The following is a 17,786-nucleotide window of genomic DNA, read 5'->3' as shown; positions in this document are numbered from 1 at the left end:
GCATTGAAACAAGTGTGGAAGCTCAAAAGTTGCTTTTCTGGATAACAGCCTCAATATAGCGTTTGAAACTGTTTTTAGAATCTTGAACTGAGTTACTCAGATCCAGGGCTGAGGTTTTGTGGGTTAAATAATTTGTCTATGGATTCAACATGAATGTTTCCAAGGTTGTTCTAACTTTAAGCATTAGATCAGCTTATTTAAGAAGTTGGAAGTGTGTGACTATGCAAAAACTTGGAGGAGTGGCTAGAGAAAAATAGAGAATCCATCACATTGGTGAACCATCTTTTAGCTTCTCACATCAACTGCCCTTGTTTGATGTTGTCACAGCGTAGTATTCCAAAAGCTGTTTCTGTACATTGCATCTTTATGTTTATAATAGAACTATGGAGAGGTTTTGTTTAAATCGTTAAAAAAATTTTTTTTTCAAGAGAATTGTTGCCAAGCTTACTCCCCATCTTTTGACCTTTGCTTGAATCTTTGTCTTATTTCAAAGGCTGAGAGCTGTTACCCAGTGGAGCCTCGAGTTATGAAAGTCCAATATTTTTGAAATCTTAAAATTAAAAAATCATTTTTAGCTTTCAAATGCTTATGTTTTAAATTTGGGAATTATCACATTTTACGGACCAAAATAGCACATTCAGGTTTTGGCAGCTTCTGTCCTGCTGATGCCAGTGAAAGCAGCACCATATGGTCTGACTGCTGTTACGCTAGGAGACCCACACGCTGTGGAGACGTTGCCCGGCATGAAGCAGAGCTGCTCCTCCACGCATGCTTATCTTTAAGCCAGCGTATTGACCAGGAAGTGTATTAAGATTCCAGGATATCCTATCAGTTGAGTCTTTAGCCCTTTTTCCTGCTTTAACATTTGACGGTTAGGAAAACACAAACAGTACTGGAAACTTTATGGACTCTGTCACCCAACCTCAGAAAGAAACTTTTGAATGACTGTTGCAAGAAAGGAAAATATATACCTTTTAGAATGCAGTCGATAAACGTTTCAGTGCTAGTTTTGAAACTTAATTGCTTGTTCCCTCCATAGCTGTCTCTTCTTTTGATGATAATCTATAATCTCTTCCTCTCCTGACACCCCGCTCCCATGAAATACCCAGAATGATAAGACTTTGCAAATATTAATCTTTAGGTATTGAAAGATGGGCTGAAAGTTGTAGTTCTTTGTGATGAAAGGAGTTTGCTTACTTACTTTTACACGTGGCTTGTTTTTTATTTGTTTATTTAGCTGCCTCGAATCTCAGTTGCTGCAGAGGGGCTTTGTTGCCCCAGGCATGTGGGATCTTAGTTTCCTGACAGGGATTGGAAGGCAGGTTCTTAACCACTGGACCACCAGGGAAGTCCCCAGAAAGAGTTCAGAATGAGACGGGGAGAAGGCGATAACTGCTGCTCTGCTCGCTTCTGTGTTTTGTCCTTTGTTGAGTAGGTGTGCTGAGTTCTCCAAGTGACCCCCCTCTGCCTCTTTGTCTCTTTATGCTGGGGCTGCTGTTTAGTTCATTGTAACCTTCATCCAAGCATTTCTGTAACCTTACAAAGTCACCATTAAGGCTTTCCAGTAGAAAATTAGCTAATTCTTCTGAAAGTAAAGGCAGACAACGAAGTTTTGTTCATCAAGTAGAGTATGTCTGTAGTTTTCAACAACTTTATTTATTCAGTTATTCTTGAAACATATTATCAAGCATTTACTGTGCTAATTGTTTTGGGCACTGAGTATGTGGAATAGACAAAATTCCACCCTCCAGGAATAGATTAGTAGGTTCTAATACAGTGTAATGCTTTACTGGAAAGATACACAGTATACTCTAGTTTTATCTTGAGGCAGCTCCTGAAGTTACAATTTGTAAAGACTCAAAGGAAAATATAAAACTTTCACATTACAATGAAGTGCTTATAAATGTTATTGCCTGGTCTGTCAAAAAAGTAAAGCTCAGAGAGAAATTTTTTTTTAATTTATTTTTTATTGAAGGATAATTGCTTTACAGAATTTTGTTGTTTCTGTCAAACCTCAACATGAATCAGCCATAGGTATACACATATCCCCTCCCTTTTGAACCTCCCTCCCATCTCTCTCCCCATCCCACCCTCTAGGCTGATACAGAGCCCCTGTTTGAGCTTCCTGAGCCAGACAGCAAATTCCCGTTGGCTCTCTATTTTACATATGGCAATGTAAGTTTCCATGTTACTCTTTCCACACATCTCACCCTCTCCTCCCCTCTCCCCATGTCCATAAGTCTGTTCTCTATGTCTGTTTCTCCATTGCTGCCCTGTAAATAAATTCTTCAGTACCATTTTTCTAGATTCCATATATATGCATTAGAATACGATATTTATCTTTCTCTTTCTGACTCACTTCACTCTGTATAATAGGTTCTAGGTTCATCCACCTCATTAGAACTGACTCAAATGCATTCCTTTTTATGGCTGAGTAATATTCCATTGTGTATATGTACCACAACTTCTTTATCCATTCATCTGTCGATGGACATCTAGGTTGCTTCCATGTTCTAGCTATTGTAAATAGTGCTGCAGTGAACAGTGGGATACATGTGTCTTTTTCAGTTTTGGTTTCCTCAGGGTATATGTCTAGGAAAGCTCAGAGAGAAATTTATAAGGCTGGTTCAAGCTAAGTGACAAATAACTGAAAAATTACATATAGCTTTAAATATTTTATGTTATTTCTAGAATTTGAACAACTAATAGTCATGTGTGATTTTTCAAAGTTAAAATTTTGAGGAATTCTATTTTTAATTTGAATATAGTCAAGTATTTTGATGGTAATGCAGATGCCTCATGTTTGAATTTCTAAAATAAGAATCTGCAGGTACTTTTGATAGAACTGTGGTTTAAATCAGTGTTTTTCAACAGGAATGCTTTTGGTATTTTGGAGGAATCATTTCTCCTTGTGCAGTACTGTCCATACATTGAAGAACATTTAGCATACTCAGCATTTTTTGTATTTTTTATATTCCTAAAAAATCTTGAATACCTGCTTACACCTGTTTGACCCAAAACCACTGAGGCAGCTATTGTTAAGTCTAAGTGAAGACCAGTATGTATTTCTGATCTTCTGTTTTTAAAAGTAGTAAATCATAATTAAAACATTGCCCTCTAAATGCTAGCGTTGCTCCCCTACCCGAGTTGGAGTGATAAAGAAAAAAATCCCTTCACATTTTCAGATGTACCTGGTTGGGAATTGACCATCTCCTTATTACATAGTACTTTCGTTCTCTGTACATGTGTATCAAATTTTACTTTCTGAACTTTTAAGTGGGTTGCCCTGACTTTTAGTAAATACAGCGTCTCTCTCTCATTTTAAAATTAAGAGTACATGCTTAGGTATCAGTGGGGGGGGTTCCAGATGGCTTGGTGCAGGACCCTATAGCTTTGTTTACTATTGTTGTTGTTCAGTCGCTAAGTCGTGTCCGACTCTTTGCAACCCCATGGACTGTAGCATGCCAGGCTCCTCTGTCCTCCACTGTCTCCTGGAGTTTTCTCAGATTTGTGTCCATTGAGTCCCTGATGCTGTCTAACCATCTTATAAATCTCACAAACATTGTCTCACACTAGGAACAGTAGCCACATCATGTGGAAGATGTAGTACTCAACCTGATCTTTTTTTTTTCAAGCAGCTTTATTGAAGTGTATTTTACGTATCTTAGAATCCATCCATTTCAAGTTTATGTTAATTTTTTAGTAACTACCATCATTTGTGGTGTAATCATCACCATAAACCACTTTTAGAACATTTTTCTCACCCCATAAGTATTTCTCATGTCCATTTATAATTAATCCCTGTTCATTCCCATACCTAGGCTGCATTAACCTACTTTATGTCTCAAAATTTGCATCTTTGGACATTTTATATAAGTGGAATCATCAATACATGGCCACTTCCTTCTGAAAACATTTCTGTGGCTTCCCTTTCGGCCTGTGGTTACCTGTTTCAGTCTTCTCCCCTGCTGAGGGCTTGAATGTCACGATTCTGTTCCCACTCAGACCAGCCTAAATGCAGTGATTCCACATCTCTGTCACCAGCCTCAGCCTCCTTTCTGAGCTCCAGACACGTGTTGCTAACTAACCATCCTGCAGTGCGGCCCACAGGCAGCTCAGTCCCACTGTCTCTGAAACGGAGCCCAGTGCCTGTGAATACACGCCTGCTGGGCTTGGATTTCACTTCTCAGTGAAGGTCCCACCACCCGCTCTGTTCCCCAGTCTGTATGCAGAGCAGCCCTCATCCTTCATTCTTTCCCTCACCTCCACATCCAGTAAGTTACCAACTCTGAAATCACCCTCTCGATACCACCTACGCTGAGTACAGAATCAACCTCAGTTTAGGTAGTGTAAGTATGCCCTCTGGTTTGGGTCAAGAATTTGTAGAGGTTCTAAGATCAGACCTTAACAGGAAGTGTAGTCAGTTCTCATCCATTTAGAGTCACAAGAATAAACATAGCACACTTGTAGTAACAACATTATCTTTAACAAATTTCAGAATTCTGTTTATCAACTTTAATTTTATTTTTATTTTTAAAGTTTTATTGTTAATAAAAGTTACACAATTTTTAAAAATCAGTGGATTCTATGATGTTTCTTAAGAAATGTAACAGTCTGTATTTCCTCTTACAATTCCTTTTTAATTAAGTTTAAAACAAAGATTTTTTTGGCTTTTACCTTCCCACTCCCATATACCCTATGTAAAGTTTTCCATTTTCTGTAGAAGAATAATTTACAGTTTTCCCATAAAACAAAATTGGTACTTGCATAGCAAATTGAATGTCTCTTTACAGTGGTTTAACACAGGTAGAGGCAATTTCCTGTTTAGTAAGTAAACAGAAGAGTAAAAGTCTATGACTTTACAAAAGAGTAAAGTTCTTTTTATTCTTTTATTTAGCAGCAAATTTTAGTTAGATAAAGAGCATTTTAAGTTTTGTATAGAGTTGACTTGGATTTTCAGGGTACTCAGATCACAAAGACCGAGTGAAATTTGTGAAGAACAGAGTGGAACATGGGATGAAATTAGAAATGAATTGTTAGACTTCAGTAGAAGCTTGCAAGAAATGTCTTTTCTAAGCAACTGGAAAGCAAGCTGAGGAAACGGGTTTTTCTTTCTGTCTAGAAAATGACTTTGCCATCGCTTCCTCTCCCCTCTTGAATTTTTTTGCGTGTTGTTTTAGGGACATGATCGTTTTTTGCCCTTAGTTCTCTCCCCCTCCCCCTCCATCCCTCCTCCAGATCTACTCCATTGGTGTTTTATTTGTATGAAATTTTTTTCTTCGTTTGTAAAAGCTTCACATGCAGGATGAGCAGTTTCTCCTGAAGGTATTGGATTTAATTAAATAATGGTGATGAATTCCTTTAGAGGCATGCAGTGGAACTCCAGAAGTGTAATTCTTGATAGCTCTTTCTCCATCCTTGCTGTTCCATCAAGAAGCCAAAGTAGTGGATTTAGGTTTCTGAGAATAGTGCTCTTTGACATCCTTATTAATATTTTCTTGTCTAGTCCATCTTAAAGTCATTTCATACTTTTGGGTTAATTTGGGGCCATCTTAAGGATTGATGTTAAAACAAGAGTCCTGCGAAAACAGAGCAAAAAGGAAAACCTTTGGGAGGAGCTCTTCATTTCATTGTGACCCCAGTGACTGACAGCTTTGGAAGGCTAGAGGTCAAATAGAATTTCTGTCAACCAAGTAACAAATGTGTGTACAATGCCAGTGTGTGCCTAATATTGTGTAGCCCAGGATGTAGCTATTGCCTTCCAGGAATTTCCTTAAATGTAAGTTACCTTTAAGAAGAAAAATTCTGCCAGAGATTTGTGGGGGTTTTATGGCAACCCACTCCAGTGTTCTTGCCTGGAGAATCCCAGGGACGGGGGCGCCTGGTGGGCTGCTGTCTATGGGGTCGCACAGAGTCGGACACGACTAAAGCGACTTAACAGCAGCAGCAGCAGTGATCAACCAAGAATTTATTTTATTGGGATGCCAGTATTTTTAGGGAGAATTTCAGAATAGGTACAACTTGGAGCCAAAAATTGTTTCACTGCATGCTCTGTAACGTCATGGTTGCACCAAATAAGAATCAGAAAGTAGATTTGAAATTCTTATTCAATTTCAGATTGAATACAGGTATCCTGCCACAGATATTTTTAGAATAGAGGATCAAGTGAAGACCTCCAGTTCTCATGCAGAAACTGTTAACTGGGATATCAGTTTTATTGATTTAAAACTTTGGATTTTCCATTCTGAATTGTTTTTCTGTTCTGAAAGGCAAATTTAAGCTGTCTTCAGTGGATTAGATCAATATTTTATATATATCATAATACAACTTTTGATTATCAGAGACAAATGGTCCCTCTATTGATAAGAAGTGGGTATTTTTCACAGATATTAGCAGTTGTGAGGTAGTGATTATACTATCAGAATTGTCAGATGACTTTACATAGGTATGGTTCTAGTTTTTGTGGGAGAAAGGTTTGAAAAAATGTGTTTTTCTTTTTTCATCATAGTTAAAATTTAAAGCATTATAATGGCATAGGATGGGATTAATGATTGACTTCTCCCAAGTCGTCATATGAGTTAACTGGTAAAACAGGAGTGTGCTTGTGTGTGGTAAGTCGTTTCAGTTGTGTCCAACTCTCTGTGACCCTGTGGACTGTAGCCTGCCAGGATTCTCTGTCCATGGGATTTCCCAGGCAAGAAGACTGGAGTGGGTTGCCATTTCCTTCTGCAGGGAGATCTTCCCGACCCAGGGATTGAACCTACATCTCTTACGTCTTCTGCATTGGCAGGTGGATGCAGTGCAGGAGACCCCAGTTTGATTCCTGGGTTGGGAAGACCCCTTGGAGAAGGGAAAGGCTACCCTCTCCCGTGTTCTGGTCTGGAGAATTTCATGGACTACATAGTCCATGGGATCGCAAAGAGTCAGACACTTCACTCTTTACCGCTAGCGCCACCTGGGAAGCCTCAATAGGAATAGGAATGAACAAATTTCAGTCTGAGCTGCTTTACTCACCATGCAAAAAGAAAGTTAAATGTGAAAGAAAAGTTTTGAATTTTGTCATTAATGGAAACTGTAACTTAAGCCAGTACACAGATGTGAGATGCTTTTGTTGTGTCTGATCTATTTTCATGGCAATTAATTATGTAGGCTAGATCTACTTAATCTCAAATTCAAAGGCGAAAGTGATTAGTCATCTTTGGAAAAAAGAATCTGCTATTCATTTTTTTCTCTGAGATTTTTAGAGAAGATATATAATTATACTGAATAAGCTATTGGTGAAACAGGGTAAAGGTTAAAGAGGTAATTTACATTTTTAGGAATTTTTTTGTTACTGTTTTTAACTGATGTACTACCACCTCCAGGGGGGCACGGAAGCAAAATAAAGCCGGAAACATTTTTTAATTGAAGTATAGTTGGTTTACAATTCTGTGTTAATTTCTTCTGTACAGCAAACTGATTCAGTTATATCTCTGTGTGTTTATACACACATATATATACACACACACATTCTTTTTTATATTCTTTTCCATTATGGTTTATCACAGGATGTTGAATATAGTTCCCTGTGCTATACAATAGGACCTTGTTTATCCATTCTGTATAATCACTTGCACCTGCTAACCCTAAACTCCCAGTCCTTCCCTCCCCCATCCATCTCCCCCTTGGCAACCACAAGCCTGTTCTCTATGTCGGTGAGTCTGTTTCTGTTTTGTAGATAAGTTATTTGTCATAGTTCGATTCCATGTATAAGTGATATCACATGGTGTTTGTCTTTCTCTTCCTACTTCCTTCACTTAGTTTAATCCCTGGGTCCATCCAGTTGCTGCAGATGGCATCATTTCATTCTTTTTTTTATAGCTAAGTAGTAGTTCATTGTATCCATGTACCACGTCTTTGTCCATTCATCTGTTGATGGACATTTAGGTTGTGCCATGTTTGGGCTGTTGTGAATAGTGCTGCTATGACCATAAGGGTATATGTATCTTTTCTTTTTTTTGTATGTATCTTTTTGAATCATATTTTTGTCCAGTTATATGCTCAGGAGTAGTACTGCTGGATCATACAGCATCTCTGATTTTTGTTTTTTGGGGGAACTTCCATACTGTTTTCCACAGAGGCTACTCCAGCTTATATTCCCAGCAACAGTGTAGGAGGGAATACACCTTTTCTCCATACCCTCTCCAGCATTTGTTATTTGTAAACTTTTTAATGATGGCCATTTTGACTGGTGTGAGGTGATATCTCATTGAGGTTTGATTTGCATTTCTCTAATAATTAGTAACCTTGAGCATTTTTTCATGTGCCTATTGACTGTTTGTATTTATTCTTTGGAGAAAATGTCTGTTTAGGTTTTCTGCCCATTTTTTGATTGGTTTGTTTGTTTTTTTGTTATTGAGTTGCATGAGCTGTCAGAGAAACTTAGGCATTTTTAATGCTGCCAAAATGAACGTATAAGAGACTGTTTTAAACTAGGGAAGTCAATTTTCAGTTGTCAATTTTCAGCCTGTTTCTCGGTTTTGGAGGCAGGAACAATTTAGTAACCAGTCTAATAGGTTACTTGGTAAGTCATGGATGTTGAGGTCATTTGTTCAGTGTCAAGCCTTTTGGAAAGGAAATATTAATACCTTCATTTTCTTTTCAAACTTCATTAACTTGCTGTTTGGCCAAAACTATCCCATATTATTTTATGTTTTAAAATGTGTATTTGGTAATTTTGAGATAAAGTTTAAAAATTAGAATTCTGGCTAAAAGTTTTTAGTTAGTTAGTGTTAATTGCTCAGTCATGTCTGACTCTTTGCAACACCATGGACTGTAGCCTGCCAGGCTCCTCTGTCCATGGAATTCTCCAGGCAAGAATGCTGGAGTGTGTTGCCATTCCCTTCTCCAGGGAATCTTCCTGACCCAGGGGTCGAACCCAGGTCTCCTGCATTGCAGGTAGATTCTTTACCATCTGAACCACCAGGGAAAAGTTTTTAGTAAGTTAATTAGATGATATATATCTTCGTGTGAATTATGTACTAAACTTAAAAAAAAATCTGTCATGGATCACGGTATTTGGCTTATGTATATGCTTCTGAATTCTTTATGTTAATGGCATAAGTAGCCACCACTTTCATAATATTGTAAGATTCTTAACCGGACAAATGACTCAGTAGGTATAAAGGTGTGTACAGTACAGCTTACAGTTAAAGTATTCATTTTAAATACGTGTTAGAATGTTGCATTTTGTGAATTTTATTTAGTACATATTACAGAGAGAAGTCTTATATAAGTGCTTGAAGCTTTTCTTTTTTTTTCCATTTATTTTTATTAGTTGGAGGCTAATTACTTTACAATATTGTAGTGGTTTTTGTCATACATTGACATGAAGCTTTTCTTCTTGTATACTGAGGTGAAAATAAAGATCATAGAGAGTCTTGGTAGAAGATTAAAAAGAGTTCCTTGGCACCAAAAGCAAGCTATTTAGAGAAAGAGCAATCCAAAATTGACTTTCTATTATTCCTCCCACCCGTCTTTTTTTTCCCTTCTTCTGAAACTGAAAGAAAACTATGTCTGGGGTTGTTAGATACTAGCACTTGCTTCTGAGTAGATACAGTTATGCTCTCCCTAATGCAGAGAACCTTTCCACAATCAAGCTCTGTGATGTGGATTATTTAGTAAGATTTCAGTTGGGAAAATGCTTTTAGGTCCTTTCTGAGGCTCACTTGCTGGCTACTTGGTCTGTCCTTTTTCTGTGGTCCGTGAGGCATTTCATTTGTATGAATATCACATGTCAGGATTTAGAATGTTTTCTTTGAAATGGTGAGCTTGCCTCTAGTCATAAATCCTTCTTTTCTGTGTTTCTGGTGTGGACTAAAGATTCAAGAGACCTGAAATCAAGACCTTGTACTTTAGACATTAGATTTCTCAATACTCTTCTAAAGAATAATAATTGTGATGATCAGAATTTTTAAGATACTGTTGTAAGGTCTGAGTGTATTTGAATTCTTGATACATAATCTGTTGCTTTGTAAATAGGCTGTTTGCTTGGATGAGAATATTCAAGTCTCTGACAGATTTATCTCTAGGAATTCCTTGAATCAAACAGTGCTAATTTAGTCTTGTTGGCTTCCCTGGTAGCTCAGATGGTAAAGAATCTGCCTACAGTGTGAGAGACCTGGGTTTGGTCCCTGGGTTGGGAAGATCCCCTGGAGAAGGGAACAGCAACCCACTCCAGTATTCTTGCCTGGAGAATTCCATGGACAGAAGAACCTGGTGGGCTACAGTCCATGGGGTCACAAAAAGTCGGACACAACTGAGTGACTTAACACTTCCTAGACAAAGATTTTCTGAAACAGTTATGTATATTTAACATGGGTGGTCTACAGTCCTAAGTTATATTGGCAGAATTGGTTTTAGTTATCAACCCCCTCTTATGATCTCCATCATCCTAGTCTGGAGAATGGGATATTATCATCTGGGGACTTGATCCACTCTAGAGAGGATATGGATGTTGCCTGTTTCCTCCCCACCACTACCTGATTTGGAATAGACAGTGGAAGAGGAAAAAGAAAAATACGGACTGGGAAGAGTATGTCATTAAACTTCCTTTTTGCCCCAAAATGAAGATATATTCCAAATATTTTCAAAAATGTTTGTCTTAAAATAGAATTATCTTTGGTTTTCCTTTTTTTCTTTTTTGCATGTGGTGCAAAAATCAAAAAGTACGAAAGGTTATATACACTGAAAAATATTTGTATGTGTCCTTTCAGAGATAATATATACAGATGTAATCAAATATGTATGTCATAGATTTTGAATTCTTATTCTTGGCCTCCATGAATTATTTTGCTTTTGGTGTTTATTTGATTTTATTATGTGCAGAGATGGAAAGGCCAGTATTATCTTCCACTGCCCTGTGAAGTATGTGAAGTAAGAGTTACCTGTTTTGTGGACATGAAATTTGATGCCTAAAGAGTTATGTGACCTGATCGAGGCTTGTTATACAATGAATATGCAACAGAACTGGAATCAGAGCTTAAATTTTTCTGGATCCTAGTTCATATTTCTTTCTACCATGTTGCCTCTCAAGCATGATGAAATAAGGGGATCTCCTGATGGTGTTTATTTTTATGAGGTAATGAAAATACTGTGAGTAGCCATTTTAGAAGAGTTTTGATGCTGTATTTTTATAGTGGTGGTAGAGCAGCAGTAGTGGTATTACGCCCTCACAGTTCAGCGGAGTGTGTCTTTTTTGATGAATTGTCTACAGAATAACTGATAGATGTTATCACTTGAGACTGAATGATAATGCTCTAGGTGTCACTTTTGTAACATGGGCACCAGAACTGACTTTATCCATGGAACTGGGCGATGGAAAACAAGGTCTTTTATCTCTTTACAGCTGTGTGCCTGCTGAGGCTGGAAGCCACGTTGACAGACTTGTCTAAGATTCTTTCCGTGGGGCTTAAAGGGATCTGGCCAAGCATTTGATAGAATGCTTGACTCTGTTTTCTTCCCCCCAAAATTAGGACCAAACTGGACTCTAAATTTCTAAGTCTCCTCCTAGGGAGAAAAAGTGAGTGAGTAGGCGGTAACGTTTCCTCCTCACTGATAGGCTCTCGTGCAGATGATTTCGTTCCAGAAAAACTTGTGCATTCTCAACAGTGAAGTGGTCCCACATGGAAAGCCGATGAAAAAGATTGAGTGAGCTCTATAGGTGAAAAGAAGTATCTCTAAACATCTTTGGTGGATGACCTGTCTCGTATAGTTTATAGGTACCTTTCTTTCTAATTCAGAGTAGTAAAATGGGGGGAGATGGGGGAGGAGTTCACAGTATTTCTTAGGGTATAGAACATTACTTGATTTTGTAATTTACATTTTCTAATAAACTTTAAGATTTGTAAAACCATAACCAAATATGTATCCTTTTGGCCATAATGTAGTGATGCATTTTGTGTTCAGTAACTAGGTTGTTATATCCGTATTTGCCATTCCCTGCTCTCTGGGCACAGAAGATAGATAAATTTGACTAATTTTGAATGTTTCCATTTGGTTATTTTTAATTAGAGTTTTCTTAAGCAAAAATAAGATGTAATTTGATTTCTTGAATTAAATTTTGAGACATAGCATCTTCTTGGGTATGGATCCTTCTGTCAGTGAGTCGGGAGTTGATCAGTTTGGGGGGGCTCTTATGTAAAGAGCTACATTATTATGCTTTCATATTTTAAAAATAGGGCTAAAACCTCACTGAAGGTGAATGAATTAACACTTGACAAAGCTGCAAGTCTTTTGCCAGTATTTTTTCTATATGAGTAAGTAATATCTGAACTTGAGCAGACCCATTTTGCTAATTGCTACTATTTTATATATATTATATACATACATATATATATATATATAATTAAAGACCATTGAAGTTATTTTCATTTTAAAGGTACAAGGAAGTAAGTCTTGACCTCATCTTAATACTCTGACTGTCCAAGAAGCAGGGATAAATGGGCTCTAGTTTGTGGGGGGACCTTGCCTATTTATCTTCTATCCCTTTAAATTGCATCATGTTTCTATAGAAGTGTATATAATAACTCTACATTATTCTTTGTATTGTGTCTTTGGGCTGTGTCTCTGAACTGCACCTACTGATCTAGTCGGTAGTCCACTCCACCGCCTCTCATAGGGGTGGGGGCTGGCATGTGACGACAGTGAGAAGGCCCTTGATGTCTGCTGTTCATGCTGCTAGATGGTCCTGGCACTGGACTGGCAGAGAAATCACCCATGAGCCCCCAGGGTTGGCCTATGTGACTATGGTGCCAAACACACCCACAAGTTTTGTAACACAAGATGAAGACACCTATGTGTCTTTGGAGGCCAGAGGTATTAAAGGACATGCAGGAAGAAATGTGCAAAGTGTAGACTGCTAGTCTTTTACCAGTCCCAACTGAAGAATGCTGCCATGACCTCCATTGTGGATGCAGTAATAGTCAAGTTTGGCCAGGGTTTTCAGAAAATGAAATATATGTTTCATATATAAATATATAATATATTTATAAATTTATATTTTAAATATATATATTATATAATTTATATATAAATATATAATTAAATTTATATATTTATATATAATTAAATTTATATTATAAATATATATATTTATATATATATTATATTTATACTGTGGGCAAGAACCCCTTTGAAGAAATGGAGTAGCCCTTATAGTCACCAAAAGAGTCCAATTGCAGTAGTTGGGTCCTATCTCAAAAATGACAGAATGATCTCTGCTCGTTCGTTTCCAAGGCAAACCGTTCAGTATCACAGTAATCCAACTCTTTACCCCAACTTGTGTTACTACGCAGGAGAAGCTGAAGTTGAATGGTTCTATGAAGACCTACAAGACCTTCTAGAACTAACACCCAAAAAAGATGTCCTTTTCATCATAGAGGACTGGAATGCAAAAGTAGAAAGTCAAGAGATATCTGGAGTAACAGAAAATTTGGCCCAGGACTACAAAATGAAGGAGGGCAGAGGCTAACAGAGTATTACGAAGAGAACGCACTGGTCATAGCAAATACCCTCTTCCGATAACACAACAGAGTATTCATCACGTGGACATCACCAGATGGTCAGTACCAAAATCAGATTGATTATATTCTTTGTGAGCTGAAGATGGAGAAGCTGTATACAGTCAGCAAAAGCAAGACTGGGATCTGACTGTGGCTCAGAGCATGAACTCCTTATTACCAAATTCAAACTTAAATTGAAGAAAGTAGGGAAAACCACTAGACCATCCAGGTATGACCTAAATTAGATCCCCTACGACTATACAGTGGAAGTGAGAAAAAGATTCAAGGGGTTAGATCTGATAGACAGAATTCTGAAGAACTATGGACAGAGGTTCATGACATTGTACAGGAGGCAGTGATCAAAACCATCCCCAAGAAAAAGAAATGCAAAAAAGCAAAATGGTTGTCTGAGGAGGCCTTACAAATAGCTGAAAAGAAGAGAAGTGAAAGGCAAAGGAGAAAAGAAAAGATATACCCATTTGAATGCAGAGTTCCAAAGAATAACAAGGAGAGATAAGAAAGCCTTCTTCAGTGATCAATGCAAAGAAATAGAGGAAAACAATAGAATAGGAAAGACTAGAGATCTCTTCAAGAAAATTTAGAGATACCAAGGGAACATTTCATGCAAAGATGGGCACAATAAAGGACAGAAATGGTATGGACCTAATAGAAGCAGAAGATATTAAGAAGAGGTGGCAAGAATACACAGAAGAACTATACAAAAAAGATCTTCATGACCCAGATAACCATGATGGTGTGATCACTCACCTAGAGCCAGACATCCTGGAATGTGAAGTCAAGTGGGCCTTAGGAAGCATCACTATGAACAAAGCTAGTGGAGGTGATGGAATTCCAGTTGAGCTATTTCAAATCCTAAAAGATGATGCTGTGAAAGTGCTGCACTCAGTATGCCAGCAAATTTGGAAAACTCAGCAGTGACCACAGGACTGGAAAAGGTCAGTTTTCATTCCAGTCCCAAAGAAAGGCAATGCCAAAGAGTGCTCAAACTACTGCACAATTGCACTCATCATTATACACTAGCAAAGTAATGCTCAAAATTCTCCAAGCCAGGCTTCAGCAGTATCTGAACCATGAACGTCCAGATATTCAAGCTGGATTTAGAAAAGGCAGAGGAACCAGAGATCACATTGCCAACATCCATTGAGTCATAGAAGAAGCAAGAGAATTCAGAAAAACATCTACTTCTGCTTTATTGACTATGCCAAAGCCTTTGACTGTGTGGATCACAGTAAACTGGAAAATCCTTCAAGAGATGGGAATACCAGACCACCTTACCTGCCTCCTGAGAAATCTGTATGCAGGTTAAGAAGCAACCATTATAATTGACATGGAACAACAGACTGGTTCCAAATAGGAGTATGTCAAGGCTGTATATTGTCACCCTGCTTATTTAACTTATATGCAGAGTACATCATGAGAAATGCTGGACTGGATGAAGCACAAACTGGAATCAAGATTGCCAGGAGAAATATCAATAACCTCAGATATGCAGATGACAGCTCCCTTATTGCAGAAAGCGATGAAGAACTGAAGACCTTCTTGATGAAAGTGAAAGAGGAGAGTGGAAAAGTTAACTTAAAACTCAACATTCAGAAAACTAAGATTATGGCATTCGGTCCCGTCACTTCGTGGGAAATAGATGGGGAAACAATGGAAACAGACTTTATTTTCTTGGACTCCAAAATCACTGCACATGGTGACTGCAGCTATGAATTTAAAAGACACTTGCTCATTGGAAGAAAAGCTAGTCTTTTGACCAACTTAGACAGCATATTAAAAAGCAGAGACATTACTTTGCTGAAAAAGGTCTGTCTAGTCAAGGCTATGGTCTTTCCAGTAGTCATGTATGGATGTGAGAGTTGGACTGTAAAGAAAGCTGAGCTTTGAAGAATTGCTGCTTTTGAACTGTGGTGTTGAAGAAGACTCTTGAGAGTCCCTTGAACTGCAAGGAGATCAAACCAGTCCATCCTAAAGGAAATCAACCCTGAATATTCATTGGAAGGACTGATGCTGAAACTGAAACTCCAGTACTTTGGCCACCTGATGCAAAGAACTGACTCATTGGAAAAGACCCTGATGCTGGGAAAGATTGAGGCAGGAGGAGAAGGGGAAGACAGAGGATGAGATGGTTGGATGGCATCACTGACTCAATGGATGTGAGTTTGAGCAAGCTCCAGGAGTTGGTGATGGACAGGGAAGCCTGGCGTGCTGCAGTCCATGGGCTTGCAAAGAGTTGGACACAACTGAGTAACTGAACTGAACTGAAATATATATATATATATATTTATTTCTCAGAAGCACAAGCCTCCTAAGAAGGCAATAATGACCAAATAGACTGAAGACATGGGCACATTCAGCCGTGTCGGTGTGTCTGCTCTTGGGGACGAGGAAGAGAAGATTGAGGCTAGGGAACTTGCTGCCTTGTTTGCACAGAATGAACAGTGATTGGAAAACAGTTGGAATGCAAAGGCCTGAGCAACAGGCAATTACAAGAACTGGCTGAACTGGAAACCAAGAAAGCAAACACGACAGGGAGCTTGACTAACAACCAGTTCAAATGATCAGGAACTTGCTCTGAACCCAGACTGGAAGCAAACATTTAGATTAGGAGGAAGAAGATATTTTATTCGACACCATGGCCTCGCTCCTACCTTTATGTCCCCAACAGAAGGCTTTATGTTGCTGCTGTTTGATTCTTCTATATCCAGTGAAGTCTATGAGTCCATATGACCTGCTTTCTAGAGATGGATTTTTCTGAATCTTACCTGTTTATAGGATATAGGTCTTCGCTACTGGTTTTTTTCCCCCATTTGATGTAAACATCTTGAGCTATGTAAAAACTATGAATAGATGAGTGCCTAAGTGTCTCCAGTTTCTTAAGTACCTGTTCTTATTCCTTCTTCAAAGTTAATAAAATATTTGAAGATTATTTTAAAAAGTAATTGCACATTATTTCCCAGTTGTTACCCCACCAACCACGGGGGAAGCACACAAATAATATTAAATTGAATCACCACTCTCTACACTGTATTTAGCATAACGTATTAATTTGGACTAAGACAAACCATTATATGACATGAGTTTGAACAAGCTCTGGGAGACTGTGAAGGATAGGAAAGCCTGGCTTGCTGCATGGGGTCATAAAGAGTTGTACACGACCGAGTGGCCGAGCACACAGACACACCATATATTGTTGCTGTTTAGTTGCTAAGACTTGTCCATCTCTTTTGAAACCCCATGACTAAGACTCCTCTGTCCATGGGATTCTCCAGGCAAGAATACTGGAGGGGGTTTGTCATTTCCTTCTCCAGGGAATCTTCCTGACCCAGGGATCAATCAAACCCATGTCTCCTGCATTGCAGGCAGGTTCTTTTTTTTTTTTTTTAATATAAATTTATTTCTTTTAATTGGAGGCTAATTATTTTACAGTATTGTAGTGGTTTTTGCCATACATTGACATGAATCCGCCATGGGTGTACATGTGTTCCCCATCCTGAACCCCTCCCACCTCCCTCCCCATCCCATCCCTCTGGGTCATCCCAGTGCACCAGCCCCAAGCACCCTGTCTCATGCATCGAAGACCTGGACTGGCAATTCGTTTCACATATGATAATATACATGTTTCAATGCCATTCTCCCAAATCATCCCACCCTCGCCCTCTCCCACAGAGTCCAAAAGACTGTTCTATACATCTGTGTCTCTTTTGCTGTCTCGCATACAGGGTTATCGTTACCATCTTTCTAAATTCCATATATATGCATTAGTATACTGTATTGGTGTTTTTCTTTCTGGCTTACTTCACTCTGTATAATAGGCTCCAGTTTCATCTATCTCATTAGAACTGATTCAAATAGTGTTCTTTTTAATGGCTGAGTAATACTCCATTGTGTATATGTACCACAGCTTTCTTATCCATTCATCTGCTGATGGGCATCTAGTTTGCTTCCATGTCCTGGATATTATAAACAGTGCTGTGATGAACATTGGGGTACACGTGTCTCTTTCAGTTCTGGTTTCCTTGGTGTGTATGCCCAGCAGTGGGATTGCTGGGTCATATGGCAGTTCTATTTCCAGTTTTTATAAGGAATCTCCACACTGTTTTCCATTGTGGCTGTACTAGTTTGCATTCCCATCAACAGGGTAAGAGGGTTCCCTTTTCTCCACACCCTCTCCAGCATTTATTGCTTGTAGACTTTTGGATAGCAGCCATTCTGACTGGCGTG

At 38.5% G+C, this 17,786-nt stretch overlaps 1 protein-coding gene across 1 annotated transcript in view; it reads left to right on the top strand.

Moving 5' to 3' along the window:
- Positions 1 to 17,786, top strand: part of GLG1 (golgi glycoprotein 1) — a 121,468-nt gene that overhangs the window by 47,618 nt on the left and 56,064 nt on the right. The gene's annotated exons all lie outside the window — the stretch shown is intronic.

This window comes from Odocoileus virginianus, unplaced genomic scaffold (assembly GCF_023699985.2).
Source record: "Odocoileus virginianus isolate 20LAN1187 ecotype Illinois unplaced genomic scaffold, Ovbor_1.2 Unplaced_Scaffold_15, whole genome shotgun sequence".
NCBI lineage: Eukaryota > Metazoa > Chordata > Mammalia > Artiodactyla > Cervidae > Odocoileus > Odocoileus virginianus.
This window is presented reverse-complemented; position numbering and strand designations above follow the sequence as displayed.